Source organism: Chlorocebus sabaeus, chromosome 20, assembly GCF_047675955.1.
Source record: "Chlorocebus sabaeus isolate Y175 chromosome 20, mChlSab1.0.hap1, whole genome shotgun sequence".
In the NCBI taxonomy this organism is placed as follows: domain Eukaryota; kingdom Metazoa; phylum Chordata; class Mammalia; order Primates; family Cercopithecidae; genus Chlorocebus; species Chlorocebus sabaeus.
This window is the reverse complement of record NC_132923.1, coordinates 14,450,327-14,466,021: the sequence shown is the minus strand read 5'-3', so window position 1 is coordinate 14,466,021 and position 15,695 is coordinate 14,450,327. Positions and strand designations below refer to the sequence as shown.

Here is a 15,695-nt window from a genome sequence, read left to right as displayed (position 1 = left end):
CACAGTCCCTTGTGTGTAATGAATCTGCAAGTCACTTATTCAAACTGTAGTAGTCTGAACTCAGATGCTGATGTCAGGTGTCCTCAGGATTGTCTTCCTGGGTCTTGACTGCAGCCACTCCTACACAGGGTGATTTCCAGTTTGCAGGACTATGAGACTATATGGACTACAAAGACTAGCTAGGCCCCAGGGCGGCGGCAGAGTAAGCCCCACAGCAATGCACTAAGCCTTCATGAAATGAGTGTTGAATGAATGAGGTAGTGATTCAGTGTATATTTGATCCATGGTAACAGGTGGGAAGGGGGCAGAGGGAGCTACTTCCTAAAACAACCCTTCTTCAGACTCTTAAAGAACTGATCCTTGTTTTGAATTAAAATCTGTCTTCATTTAACTTCCAATCATTTGCCCTACAGATAACTGTCAGCGCCACATCAGTTCTACCCATTCTTTCACATGAAGACAGATGTCATGTTCTGAGTCATCTTTCTTTGCCTCCTTCCACCAGCGCTTATCTGGTGGTTCACATTTGAGTGAGCTCCAATATGTCTTTGTATAATCTCTCTTTTTTTTTTTTTTTTTTTTTGAGACGGAGTTTTGCTCTTGTTGTCCAGGCTGGAGTGCAATGGCGCGATCTCAGCTCACCGCAACCTACCCTCCCAGGTTCAAGCGATTCTCCTGCCTCAGCCTCCCTAGTAGCTGGGATTACAGGCATGCACTACCACGCCCGGCTAATTTTGTATTTTCAGCTGGTCAGGCTGGTCTGGAACTTCCGACCTCAGGTGATCCGACCGCCTCGGCCTCCCCAAGTGCTGGGATTACAGGCGTGAGCCACCGTGTCCGGCCTGTAAAATCTCTTAAAAGTGTGGTACACGGAGTGCAGTACTCCACCTGTGGCCTAATATGCAGTACAATATTATCACTAAATGGCTACAGACGGTGTGCTTTTCGTTGTTGTCACAGAAATGTATTTGGTTAGTTATATTTGTTAATGTCTCATCTGACTTTCCAGTCTTCCTTCACTTTGTGCAGTCATATTTGCCGAGTCAAGTAAGTTATAACATTTAGGACACAATGCCTGACTTACTATAATTATCATTATCTTATTAGCTATGATCATTACAAAACAGAATTACCACTTAGCTCTCAGGTCCTACCTCCTTCAGCCTCAGAAACGTTAAGGCTACCTAGCATTGCATCGGCTTTTTAGTATCGTCCCTAATAAGCCCCGCCCCTGGGGCCTAGGCAGCTGGAGCCTAGCGTCCGCCCCACCCACGCCGAGCCCGAGGCGGGGCTCTGGATGTAGCCGCTGATTGGCTGGCTCGGGCGCAGCTTGACGGCTTCAGCCTGGAGAGCCGCCGTCCCGGCTGCGGCACCTGGGAGAAGGCAGCCTGTAGAGTCCGGTGGCCCCAGCGTGCCGTGGCCTCGGGGAGTGGGAAGTGGAGGCAGGAGCCCTCCTTACCCTTCGCCATGAGTTTCCTGATCGACTCCAGCATCACGATTACCTCCCAGGTGAGTCACCGCCTCCCGCCCCGACACCCGTCCGCCTCCCTTTCCCAAATCGCCCTCTCGGGTCCTCCGCGGTGCGGGCTGGTCCGGGGTCTCGCGTCTTTCTCAAGCGGCCTGCGCCAGTTACTCCGGGACGCAGAGCGCGAAGAGGGTGTGCGTTTGCTGCCTCCGGTTCCCTCAGCCCCGGCTGTCAGGAGGCTGGCCTGCGGCCGTCCGCGGTCCCACCCGGCATCCGTCCCTGGAATTTCGGTCCACTTTTGGAAGGGGTCCGCCGGCCTCCACGCTTAGAGCTGGCGCCGCCAGCTAAGGCGGCGGTCCTCAGAGCTCCTCGGAGCTTCCGGGCTGCGCCGCTGACCCTGGGCTGGGGAAGCCTGTGTGGTTCCGGACGCGGGGTGTGCGGCGCGCCAATCAGGGCTGGATACTGAGGACACGTCAGTGCAGGCTTTGCTGTTAGATGTCAAATCCTGCATCCGGCTGTGGAGAAATTTGCTGCTTCAAAGTATCAATATAAGGTTACACCTATGCTTAAAAGTTAAGATTTCGTTTTTGCACTAACACCTCATCCTTTATCCTCTGCTTACTTACCCACACTTTTCAGATGTTTTTCTGACCCTCGTTTCTCCATTGGTCACCTTCATTTGTTTGTACAGTCAACAAACATTTATCGACCATTATATAAAGCCCTGAGCGTACAAACATATGAGACACCGTCTCTGCTCAATAGAAGCTTCGTCTAGTGAGCCTCTTGCTTTTACCGTGTAATCCGCTGTTAATTATTGTTTCTTCCTAGCATTTATCATAGCACTGGCATCATTTATGTATGTGTTTATGATTTTGTTTTTTGAGATCCTGCCTTGTTCATAGCTGTATCCCCACTTCCAAGTGCAGGCATTCAATAAATAATTGTTGGCCAACTGTTAATATTTGTGAAACTCAGACTACTTATTGATCTTTTTCCCCTCATCTTTCCAATAATTTAAAGATTTTTTGTGTGTGTGTGGTTATTTTTACTTGTTCTTTCTCTCAAATGGCAAATAACGAAACAGTTACCTTTTGGGGCTTAAAGTGAACTAAATTTTTGTTCTTTGATTCAGTTTTTGTATTGCTTCATCTTAATACTCGTCTCCGTAGAGCGGAGCATTGGCCTTTTCTCTTCAAAAACTTTTACAATATTTAAGAAATTACGAAAGAAGGAAAAGCCATCCATGATCCTACCACTCTAATGCAATCTTTTTTTTTTTTCATGTTTTGAATATACCACCTTTGCTATAGTTTTCATAATTATTGTTTTTATTGGCTTCATAGTATTCAAATGTATTAATGTAAAAAAACCTGGGCATGTAACTCTTCTGCTTAAAACCTTTCTAAGACTACCCAGTGCCCTTGGTGACAACTCAGGGTTGTTTTTACCCCTAGTACCAATTTAAGAAAAATAACAATATTTAATTAGCCTTTTTTTTTTTTTCACTTAGAATAAAGATAAGAATGTCAGTAGAAAATTGGCTTTGCATTGCAGCCTCTAAGATTTTTAGCGTGGATATAATTGATACGTTGAACCAAGGAAGTGGCTTTCTAATTTTGTATGCCTTGTAATCATAGACTTTTACTTCACACATGCATCCACATGCAGTAATTAATTGTTAAACCTGCTCTTTACAAATGTGGAAGAAAGACCCAAAGATTCCTTTGCGTGGAATATTCTGTGTTCAAATATTTATGTGGCTACTTTATCATCATTTCGGCATTAGTAAAAATGTCACTTTAGGAAGGTTTTACCTGACACCCTGCCCGCAGCCAAAGTAGCTTTCCATTTTGGCTGCCTTCTTCCTCATTTCCATGTTTTATTTTCTTCTTGGCATTTATTACTATAGTTCATTTGTGTGTTCATGTGTTTGTTGTCTGTCTATGAAGTCCAAGACACTGTCTGTCTTGTTCTCTCCTGTATTCACCAGCATCTAGATCAGTTGCAGGCACGTAGTAGAGTTGTAGTGAATATGTATTTAATAAAAAGCACTTCTCTAGAGAGGTGCGGTTACCTTGGAAACACCACCATTGCCCCCTGAGCCCCTCCCCACTCATTTTTTCTGTGTTGTATTAACTGAAAGGTTTATTTGAAATGAAATCTGAAATTAGAGATCATATATTGAATCTTGCTCACCGCACCACAGGATGAAGTTCACGCTCCTTTACGTGGCTTTTCAGGTCCATTATTGATGGGACCCTGGCTCTTCTTTCTTCAGCTGTGGCTTTCACCATTTTATTCTTTAGACTTCCTGAACTTCTTTTAGTTCCCTAACCTGGCCATGCTGTGGTGCCTCCAGATTTCCACACAGTGTGTTTTCTCTTTCTGGGCCTTTTTGTCATATGCCTCCCCTTCTTTCAGCCTTCAGATCTTAACTTGAACATCCAAGAAGCTTCCCCTAGATTGGACTAGATGTCCCTATACATACTGCCATAGTACCCTTCACCTACTTCCCCTATAACAACGCTACCACATTGTTTTGTAATTACTCGTTTATCTCCTCCATAGATTATAAACTCTTTGAGAGTAGCATTCATGCTCTCGTTTGCCATTCTATCCCTTGGACCTGGCACATATTAGGCACTAATAAATATTTGTTAAATAATTAAAAAGGTGAATAAATGATCCAAGAATAAACTATCTTTTATAGTTAATTCTTTAATAACTATCCTGATGATGGCCTCTTTTTTCTTTTTAACAGTAGCTAATTTTCAACCCAGAAGTCACTTTTATAAAAGCAACTGTTATCTAACTCATGTTTTGAGCCCTCTATACAGTCATTAAGACTTATCAGTTCCAGAGTACACTCTTAAGTCCTAATATCAAGACTTTACTCTTTACAATTCTGAAAGTATTAAGTTTCGTTTTTAATAAGAAGCTATGTGCCTTCCATTTTATTTGCAAAGCTATTTGAAATTGCATTTTGCTTCTGCATTCTTTTTGGATCCTCTATAATCTTGCCAGAATTTGTGTTTATCTTGGATGTAATGAACTCTCCAGCTACTTTTGTGTATGTCTGTAGTTTAAAAGTCTTTTTTTTTTTTTTTCAACTTTTATTTTATTGTAGATTTGGTACTTGTGCTGGGTATATTGTGGAAGCTGAGGTTTGGGGTACAAATGATTCGGTCACCCAGGTACCGAGCATAGTACTCAATAATTAGTTGTATCAATCCTTCCCCTTTCTCCCCTCCCCTACCCCCAAGTAGTCTCCAGTTTCATTTTTTGCCATCTTTATATTGGTGAGTACCCAATATTTAGCTCCCACTTAGAAGTGAGAACATGTGGTATTTGGTTTTCTGTTCTTGTGTTAATTTGCTTAGGATGATGGCCTCTAGCTGCCTCTATGTTGCTGCAAAAGACATAATTTTGTTCTGAAAGTCTGTTTAAGCTTTCTTTGTCAATGTGAAAGGAGGCCACAATGAAATATTAAAGGTATATATCTGTTTCGCTTTTCTTCCATTCCCCTCCCCACCATATAAACTTAAAAGTTTTGCTTGTTTTCTCTTCGTTGTCTAAAGTTCCATTTCACAGCAATCTTGGTGATTTTTTTTTTTTTTAATCATCCATTTCCACTATACATACCATTCTCAGTCCTAACTACCCAACTTCTCTGTTTTCAGTTGTGGCTTCATAAGTCATATGAATATGGTCTCTAAACTCTGAATTTACATTTGTCTCCACGGGTAACCATTTATAATAGCCAAAGATATCCTGGACATTTTCTCCTAATCTGCTTGACTCTTTCCTTTTCTACTTGATCTAGATGCTTGGATCCAACTTACTTTCTTACAACCTCTTGTCCGTTTACCTTCATATATGTATAAGTCCATACTTGGATCATTGTTATAGTTTGTCTACCACTAATACAGAGGCCTGAAGGCTACTGTAGAAAATCATACAGCTGTGTAGTTTGCCAACGCCATGAGTTTAACCCTCAACTCACTGAATTATTCCTTTTCTTGACCTTAATCAGCTACTTGTTTCATTCCTCTCAAAGTTTCTCTGAATCTTTGTCACTCTCCTCAAAGCTGCCTTTTCTGTACTCACCTGTCTTACTCCTAGCAGATGACCTTGCCTCGTACTTACTCAACAAAAGTGAAGCCAAAAGGTATGTTCTCCTACTATGAATACTTTCTGCATTTTAATCTAAAAGGTTATCTGTGTTCACAACCATTCTCACCTCCTTTCCTTCCATTTCAGAAAACGGGGTTCCCCTACTCCGGTTTAAGGCCATTTTACTTACCTTTGATCTTAGAGTAGCTTCTTTTGAAGTGGTTAAAAGCACAGGTTTTCTAGACAGACTGACTCAATAAGAGCTGAAAAATATTTTTTTAAAAAGCACAGATTTTGGAGTCAAACAAGCTTGAGTTCATTCTTGATTCTGACACTTACTATAAATTGATTAACTTCTCTAAACCTCATCTTTCTCTGTGAAAATAGGACAATAAAACCTACCTTAGTAGGTTTTTAATGATTTTTATAAGATTATAATGCTAAGTACTACTTAGAGAGCCTGGAATATAGTAAATGCTCAATAAAAGTTACCTAATAATAATAATAAATTAATAGTATCAGTTCATCATCTAGCATTCCATCATCCTTCTCATCTTTTTCTCCTTACTTGACTGCTTTCTTTCCCCTCGGCCAATAAACTTTCCCTTTTTCCACATTCTTCTCTAGCCTATTATCTAATGTTTTCTCTTTTTCTCATTCCTGGCTCTTCCTAGAGTAATTTGCATTTACTATCCCCACTGGTTTAGCTCCCATTCATTCTGATCTGCTACACTCTAGTTTCTGCCTCTACCTCACCATTCAAACTGTGTTCCTTATCCTCTAGTATTTTCTTCTTGGCGCATTGCTCTCCTTACTCTAGATACTGTTCCCGGGTGATCTCATGTACTTTGGTAGTTTCAACTCATAGGTATATCTTAGATGTGTCTTCGCAATCTGTCTTTTGTTCAGATGCTTGCTGGATATCTTGACCCATCTTGCTGACTGTCCCTCAGGCCCTTAGTGTGTTCAAAAATGAGCTCATCATTTTCCCCATCCTCTGCCCCCTTTCCTAAACCTCTTCTTTCTCCAATATTCTTTATATAAATTGGGTAGCTTCACTATTCATCCTGTATTCCAAACAAGTCATCCTTGACTTCTCCCTGCTGATTTTACCTTCTAAATAGTTCTTAAATCTGTCGTCTCCTCTTCTGTCACCAAATGTCTTAATTCAGGGCTTTATCATCTTTCATCTGAACTCCCATAATACATTTCTATGATGTTTCTCTTCCTACAATGTTATTTCCTTCAAATGTGTCCTCCACACAGCCACCATACTGCTCTCTATAATATACAACAAATCAGACCATACCATTTCCCTGCTTAAATAACCCTCATCACCTACAGACTATAATCTAAGCTCCTTAGGGTGGCCTTCAAAGCTGTCAGTGATTGGATATCCACTCCTCCTGTCTAGCCTCATTTTTAACCTCTTCCTTCTTTGAATTTCATCTTCTAGCGGCACCAAACCATGTGTGGTTCCTGGCATATACCATGCTTTTCACTCTGTGCCTTTTTTCCTGCCCTTTGCTATCTGGAAAGCCCTGTCCTCCTACCCCTACCACCTGTTTTTACCCTACCTGATTCTTTTTGTTGTTGTTGTTCATTTGTTTTGTTTTGAGACAGGGTTTCGCTCTGTCACCCAGGCTGGAATGCAGTGATGTGCTCACGGCTCACTGTAGCCTCCACTTGCCAGACTCAAGTGGCCCTTCCACCTCAGCCTCCCCATAAGCTGGAACTACAGGCACGCACCACCACACCTAGCTAATTTTTGTATTTTTTTGTAGAGATGGGGTTTCACCATGTTGCCCAGTCTGTTCTCAAACTCCTGGGCTGAAGCGATCCACCCGCCTTGGCCTCCCAAAGTGCTGGGATTACAGGCATGAGCCACCGTGTCCAGCCTCCCTACTTGATTCTTATTCATCCTTTGAGAGGGTGGTTTTTAATATGTTAGGGGTGGTGGAAACCTTTGAGTGTGTGATGAATACCTTGAAACCATTCTAGAAAAATACACATAATCCCAAAATTTGCACACAATATCAGGTTTTAACCCCAAATTAAAACTTCCTTCAGCTCAGGCATTATCTTCTCCAGAAAAATCTGTCCTAAGCCCCTACAGATTGGTTTGGTCTCCCTCTTTCATATTGTTTTACAATATCATGTATGTATTTCTATCATTGCACATCCATATTATGTTATAGTTATTTATGTAGTGTCTTCACTATATTGTGAGCTTGTAGAGGGTAGTAACCATCCTACTCATCTTTGTATCCCCAGCACCTAGCATAGCACATAGGAGTTATTACAGAAAATTTAAGATTGAATGCTGAAGAATAAACCATCTTTTATGTAGACCACTTAGCCATTCAGCAAGCACTTATGGAGAGCCTGCTACGTACCAGGCTTTGTGCTGGATGCCAAGGATACAAAGATTACACGACAAACATGGTTTTTGTCCTCATAGAGCTTATAATCTAATGTCAAAAAAATATTTAAATCAGGCATTACAAAACCGTATGGTAAGCACTTTGGTGAGGGAAGTACAATGTAGAATAGGAGTATATAAAAAGAGCAATTTATCTGTGTTTGGGAGGGCAGCGAGGGCCTTCCAGAGGGAGTAAATAGCGTAACTGGGAGAGGGCTGGAGAGAAGTTCCTGTCAGAAGACATCTAGAGAGGTCTCAATGTGAAAGAATATGGGTCTAAAGAACCAAAGGAAGTTCCAGGGGGCTGAACACATGAGTTTGCTAGGCAGCAGGGGCATGATAAGAAGCTAAAGTAGTCTGTGCTAAACTACTGAGTTTACACTTGCTCAGTAAAGTAGTCCCTAGGAAGACATAAAATCATTTTCTTCATAAAGGTCCTAGCCAGTTTAAGAAGAAAAGATTAGTCGTGTCAGTGCATGTCTATGTATAGAAAGTTCTATTTACTACAGACCAGCTTTGTCAGCTGTCATGTGGCTACGGTCTCTGCCAGTTTGAAACAAAACTGACAAAAGAGGGATCCTGCAATCTCTCGGCTTTACACTGAGATGAAAACCACTTTAGTAGATTAGGCAGGATGGTGGAGAAGCTAAGAAAACTCTCTGAAGGAAACAGATATAAAATACATTAGGCTTTCTACTGCTCGTCTACTTTTGGTCTCAACTCCTTTCCCGTGAAGTTTTTATTTTTAAAATTAATTTATTTTTATTTATTTTTTGAGACAGGGTCTCACTGTGTTGCCCAGGCTGGAGCACAGTGGTGCAGTCATGGCTCACTGCAGCCTTAACTTCCTAGGCTCAGGTGATCTTCCCACCTCAGCCTCCCAGGTGGCTGGGACTACAGGCACAGCCCACCACCCCCAGCTCATTTTTATGTGTGCATGTTTTTTATAGAGATGGGTTTTCACCATGTTGGCCAGGCTGGTATTTTTTTTTAAATACTTACAATCAGGGATCATCCGTAAGAAGCAAGTCTCACTCTGACTCCTTTTCTTTTTTCTGAGACCGAGTCTCACTCTTATCACCCAGGCTGGAATACAGTGGCGCGATACTGGCTCTCTGCAACCTCCGCCTCCCAAAATTCAAATGATTCTCATGCCTCAGCCTCTGGGAGTAGCTGGGATTACAGGTGTCCACACCCAGCTAATTTTTGTATTTTCAGTAGAGACGGGTCTTCGCCATGTTGGCCAGACGGGTCTCGAACTCCTGGCCTCAGGTGATCTGCCCACCTTGTCCTCCCAAATTGCTGGGATTACAAATGTGAGCCACGGCGCCTGGCCACTGACTCCTTTTCTATTTGCGAACTCCTGTGGGTCACATAATGATTATCATAAGATTATGGGAAAATATATACTTCCATTTTTGTCTTACTTACAGCACACTCTGTAACATGGATAGCTTCAAAAATCCAAGAGCATTTAAACATTTATTTCCAGTGTCATGAGCTTTAATAAGTAGGTCTTATAAGAGTGGATCTTATCTTTAATCCCTGAAATAAGTTAACCATCTAGTTAGCAGACCTTTTATCATGAAAGAGTTTCTATAACATGTTTCTCAAAAGAAAATATAGATTGACATTCTATTTTCCTTCTCCTCCAGATGCTGTTTTTTGGATTTGGGTGGCTTTTCTTCATGCGCCAATTGTTTAAGGACTATGAGGTGAGAAGAAATCACTTTGTCATACTTATACTATATGAATTTAGATTGTTTTAAAATGGGACAAGAAAAATGCCTCCATTAAAGAAACATTATGTTCATTTCCAAGATGGGAAGCTTTTACCAAATAAGTACTATATAACTATTAGATTGGAGACTATAATTAGGCTTAATTGATTTAAAAGGGGGGGGAAAGGCAAATCAAATATAGCCCAGAAGTTAGGAGCAAGGAATGTCATGCCTTAGTCATATCAGGATATGTACCAATAGCAAATAGTTATTCTGTAGGAGAGAATTTAATTCATAATGTCTCACAAATATTCCCTTTCGTTTGTCTATCTGACCCTGAATTGCCAGTCTTATGTTTTAAATTAAAACCAAAATCCCAAGGCTGGTGTTGTTTTTATCTCAAGCTTTTGATTCAGAAGATCACCACCCTAGATTGGACATTTCCTAATTAGTTCTCCTAATTAGTTGTGGGCAGCAAGCCACCCAGGTGCCTAGGCAAGGACCGAGGGCACGAGCTGTTCCAGTATAATAAAATATGTAAAATAAGAATAGTTATACTAGATATAGATCATAGATATGATTATATATGAATATCACTAATCATTAGTTTGTAGCAATTACTCTTTATTCCAATATTATAATAATCCTCACTCTACAATCATAACCTAGGAAAAACCAGGCCATACAGAGACAGGGGCTGGGGGGGACATAATGAGAAGTGACCCGAGGATGCCCGTTGCCAAGCAGACCATGGTCTAGCGATAGCGTCAGTGTCAGGGAAAAACACCCACTACTTAGCAGACCGGGAAGGGGAGTCTCCCTTTCCCTGGGTAGTTTAGAGAAGACTGTACTCCTCCACCTCTTGTGGAGGGCCTGACATCAGTCAGCCCCACCCGCAGTTATCCGGAGGCCTAATCATCTCCCTGTGATGCTGTGCTTCAGTGGCCACGCTCCCAGTCCGCCTTCACGTTCCATCCTGTACACCTGGCTCTGCCTTCTAGATAGCAGTAGCAAATTAGTGAAAGTATTAAAAGTCTTTGATATGCAGAAATAATGGCCTAAGATCTCTCTCTCTCACCTGTCTTTCTCTCTGCCTCAGCTGCCAGGCAGGGAAGAGTCCTCCGTCCAGTGGACACATGACCCACATGACCTTACCTATCATTGGAGATGGCTCACACTCCTTACCCTGCCCCTTTGTCTTGTATCCAATAAATATCAGCGCAGCCTGGCATTCAGGGCTACTACCAGTCTTCAGGTTTTGGTGTAGTGGTCCCTCGGGCCCAGCTGTCTTTTATCTCTTTGTCTTGCATCTTTATTTTTACAGTCTCTCATCTCCGCACACGGGGTGAAATACCCACCGACCCTGTGGGGCTGGTCCCTACAATTAGTAGTAAGATCAGGGGTTATAGTCGACATTTGGGTCATTTCTAGGATGTTCTCCATTAAATTTTCCCAGGGAGTTTATTGTCTGAAAGAGCCTGGAATTCTGGAGATTTTCTTCTGCCCAATACTTTAAGACTTCCTAGGGGAGGTTGCAGAACTGATCCAGAATCTGCAGAGTGTTGAAGAACCCCTTTAAACATTAACCATTATATACGAATGTGTCAGTTTTTTGTCAGTGTACATCAGAAATTCTAAGTGCTACCTATGACCCTGTCATTTCATCTTCTTGTCCTCAAAATTCTTCATCCACAAGAGGATGCTGGTAATAGTGACTCAAGATTCAGAAGTGCCACCTACTTTAGTCTTTTTCTTTAGCTCCAGGCAAGTTGCTGTTGTGGCCCTACTTCCAGTGACTTGAGAATTTCCTCAGAATAAGTTTTCTGACTTGTAACCAGAAGGAGGTTATCAGTTCAGTTTTTAAATATGGAAATAACTTCTAGTCTCTATTTGGCTTTTAACAGGTAACATCGGTATGTTGTACAGGTGATCTTCTCTGACATTTGCATTTTCTTGCACCATGTTTGAGCTCATCATCTTTGAAATCTTAGGAGTATTGAATAGCAGGTGAGTAAGAGTACTGAATAACTCCTCTTGAAGAGTTCTGTGCTACATTCTTTACAGTGGAAAATCTACTTGGATCCCATAACTGAAACAAACAAACAAACAAACAAAAAATCAAAAACAAACAAAAACACTGTGTTAATAATTTGGTCTCAGTAGCTACAATGATCACAGCAGATATGGGTCACAGCCACCTAATAGCTGGTTTGACAAAGATTATGAGAAACCAGGAAAAAAAAGATCTGACCATTAACTCTGAAGAACTCATTGGAGTGAGGCTGTGAAGCCTCAAACTAGGCTTCACTCCTAGAAGCTTTATTTTTCCAGGACTGCTCGCTGACTGAATCCCAGTAACACCCCTTCATATTGTTCTGCTGATTGAAAATCTCTACCTGAAAAGGTTAGAATTCCTCAGAGATACTTAACAGTCTCTCTGAAGACTGAGCTCCAGTTCTTACTTAACTTAGTTACTTTGATTGATTTTACAGTATTGGTCAAGTTTGGTTGAATTTAAAGTGTTTCTTAAAACACTTTTTTAAAGTAACTTTTTACTCCCCTCCAAATAATAGACCTGTTAGTTTATTAGACAGTCTATCCAAAATATTTATTGCTTCTTAATCTGCAAGCTTGAGTGTTTTTTTAGGCCAGCATTTATATGTAGGGTTCATCAACTATGCTATGCAGACTTTGTTGTACTTTTTTATCACTACCTGGAAAAACCTTTTAATAGTAAAGTAGTCTTTCACTCTAAAGTTAGGACTCAGCACCAAAGTAAGTTCACTGTACACCCCTGACACTTGAGACTTGTAGAGAGACTGTACTCTCAAATCCTTTGATAATCAGAGTTGAAAACAGAATTTAAATTAAAAAGAAAAACTTACTGTACAAATGGTTAATCACAAAACATGAAAGGTTCAAAAAAGAGAGAGAGGCCAGACACAGTGGCTTACACCTATAGTCCCAGCACTTTGGAAGGCTGAGGCCGGAGGATCACTTAAATGCAGGGGTTCAAGACCAGCCTGGGCAACAAAGTGAGAACCTGTCTCTACAAAAAAATAAAAAAAATTAGCAGAGTGTAGTAGTACACACCTATAGTCCCAGCTACACTAGACGCTGAAGCAGGAGGATCCCTTGAGCCCAGGAGTTTGAGAATGTGCAGTGAGCTGTAATCACTGGACAAGACAGTGAGACCCCCATCTCTTAAAAAAAAGAGTGAGAGAGAGAGAATCAGAGTTGATAATAATGGTCTCTTGATAGAACAATGAATAACATGTATTATAGTAAAATAGAAGTATGTTCTGATTCTCCTACTTTTAAACTTTAATAATCCAAACCTTTTTTTGGATGAGCTAGATATAGATCCTATGACTATAGAGAATAGACAAGTATTATTTTACATAATGGTTATTAAATTTTATTATCACAACCTGCATCTTTCACTGCTATTTAAGCAGGGGTTGGCAGACTTTCTTCTGTAAAGGGACAGATAGTAAATATTTTAGGCTTCTGTGGACCAGAAGCTTTCTATTGCAACTACTCAGCCCTGCTGTTGTAGAGCGAAAGTAGTCACAGGCAATATATAAACAAACGAGCATGACCATGCTCTAATAAAACTTAATTTGTAAAAGCAGGTGGCTGCCAGGCCATCGTTTGCCAACTACTCATCTAAATATAGATATAGAGGATTCAGATATTCCAAAGCTATAGTTACTGTTTTTGGTAGATGATGTCCCCCAGCTTTTAACTTATAGTTAATAACCCATATAGTAAGAAACATCAGTCGTACTGTGGTGTATATTTCTTAAATTTCTTAATTAGTTAAGATAAGAAGTAGCATTGCTGAAATCTCTTTCTTCTTTGTGTGTTATATAGAGGATTGGGTTTGTTCAGTCTGAGACATGTCTTCAGTTATACCTGTTTTTTCATGCTAATGTTTCACCCAATTATGGAACACAAATGTGAACCTTGATGATGTAGTATAACTGTCCATTGACTGGACTCAGAATTGTTTTGAAAAGAGAATCTTGGCCAGAATATTCCTATGAGAAATCTTATGCCATCCTTATATTCAGTCCTCCATATGTAACATGTTCTTTCCCCTTTTATTCCTTTTAGGATTTCCTTTTTATCACTGGTTTTGATGGATTTGATTAAGATGTTCCTTGGTGAAGTTTTCTTCGTGTTTCTTGTTCTTAGGATAATCACAGTTCTGTAATATTTGAAGTTTATGGTTTCCATGAAGCTCCTTAATCTTTCATCCAGTATGTTTTAAATATTTTTGTCTCTATTCTCCACTACACGCCCTTCAGGGATTCCATTTAGCCCTATACTAGGTATTTAAAGTTTTTATGCTGATGGTCCTTTTATGTTTTCAAGTCATTTGTTACTGTGTGTTTCATTTACGTTTGAACTTCTTTTCGTTCTAGTTCAATAATCTTCTCTTCTGCAGTGTTTAATCCAGTGCCTTCTTCCATTTCAGACTGTAAATCATAGTTTTTATCTACAGAATTTGATGTTTAAAAAATCTTCAACCTCTCCATTTAACTAAAATACAATTATAACTGCTCTAATGTGCTTTTCTGCTATTTCCAACATGTGTGTCAATTTCAACTAGATTATTAGATTCTTCATTATGTGTCATGTTTCCCTGCTTCTTTGGCTGCTTGATATTCTTTTTATTTTATTTTATTTTTTGGGATGGAGTTTCACTTTCGTTGCCCAGGCTGGAGTGCAATGGTGTGATCTCAGCTCACTGCAACCTCCGCCTCCCAGGTACATAAGCAATTCTCCAGGTACAAGCGATTCTGTGCCTGGGCAGGTCATTGACTTTCACTGGGATTTTCTTTTTCCACATCTAGCAACTTAAGTTGGCAATTAACTTTCTCAAAGAAGTTATGTGAGAATGAATGAGACCTAAACATTGCCTCTTCCGTCTGGCAGCTATTAACCTTTATTAGTTACGGTGTTCATGCTGGGGCAGGTGCTGTTTTCAGATCTCAGTGGATATTCACTCATTGGATCCTCACAAGGCCATGAGGCACATTCTATTATCCCTGTTTTGTAGAGGAGGAAACAGACTTCTGAAGCTAAGTAACTTGTCCAACCTAACATAGCTAATAAGTAGCAGATCCAGTATCAACCTAGGCAGTATGGCGCCTCCCTTTCCTCCACCATGTGCCGGCGGTTAGTACAGAAATAGAAACCATCACTATGATAGCATATACAGTGTTTAGTATTCCTTTCAGCAATTCGTTTTATGCTTCCCCCTATAAAGTTACACTGGGGAGAAAACAAATAAATGAACGGAGTGTCCATTTATCCTCATCTAACATTAATTGTTACATGCCCTGAACAAATAGGAAAAAGACTTATTTCAGAAAACAATATGTATGTAAGTGGCCACCAGAGATAGTTTTCTGTATTGTTTGTATTCACTCCTGGGACATGTATTTAGAGACTTCTGTGTTCCAGGCCTGTGCTAGATCTGGTAAAACAAAAATGAGTAAAACGTGATACTTACTCTCAAGAATCTCACACCTCCTTCTTCTATGATAGATTCTTATAAGCCCTTTAATATTTAGTAGAGGCAGTTCTTTCCTCCAGAAACTTACAGTGTCCTTTCTGCATTAGGATCTTAGTGCAACATTGCTGTGCAAACTTGGACCAGGGCAGAGTGCGATAGCAGAGGAGCTGTGCCAGCGTCTACAGCGAAAGGAAAGGATGCTGCAGGACCTTCTAAGTGATCGAAACAAACTAGTGGTGGAACATGAAATGGAGATTCAAGGCCTGCTTCAGTCTATGAGCACCAGGGAGCAGGAAAGCCAAGTAAGGATTAATGCACAGATCAGAAAAGTATCATGTAGTGCATTTATAGTCTGCAAATAGGAAGCATTTGCAGACTATAAATGTGTGTATATTTATATATTTTACAGTCAACTCTGTTAGTTTCTTTCCTTCTATTTGTTAC

The 15,695-nt window shown here is 40.6% G+C and overlaps 1 protein-coding gene across 5 annotated transcripts in view; it reads left to right on the top strand.

Annotated features, from left to right (window-relative positions):
• The first annotated feature begins 1,008 nt into the window (after positions 1–1,008).
• Positions 1,009–15,695, top strand: part of PDE4DIP (phosphodiesterase 4D interacting protein) — a 30,749-nt gene continuing 16,062 nt past the window's right edge. The window contains exons 1-5 of one of the 5 annotated variants that reach the window (XR_012089961.1): positions 1,009–1,509; positions 9,659–9,718; positions 11,629–11,731; positions 13,844–14,500; positions 15,359–15,553. The gene's annotated coding sequence lies outside the window, so the exon portion shown is untranslated. The remainder of the gene's footprint in view (positions 1,510–9,658; positions 9,719–11,628; positions 11,732–13,843; positions 14,501–15,358; positions 15,554–15,695) is intronic. The other 4 variants (XM_073008430.1, XR_012089962.1, XR_012089963.1 and 1 more) reach the window with 4 other exon arrangements.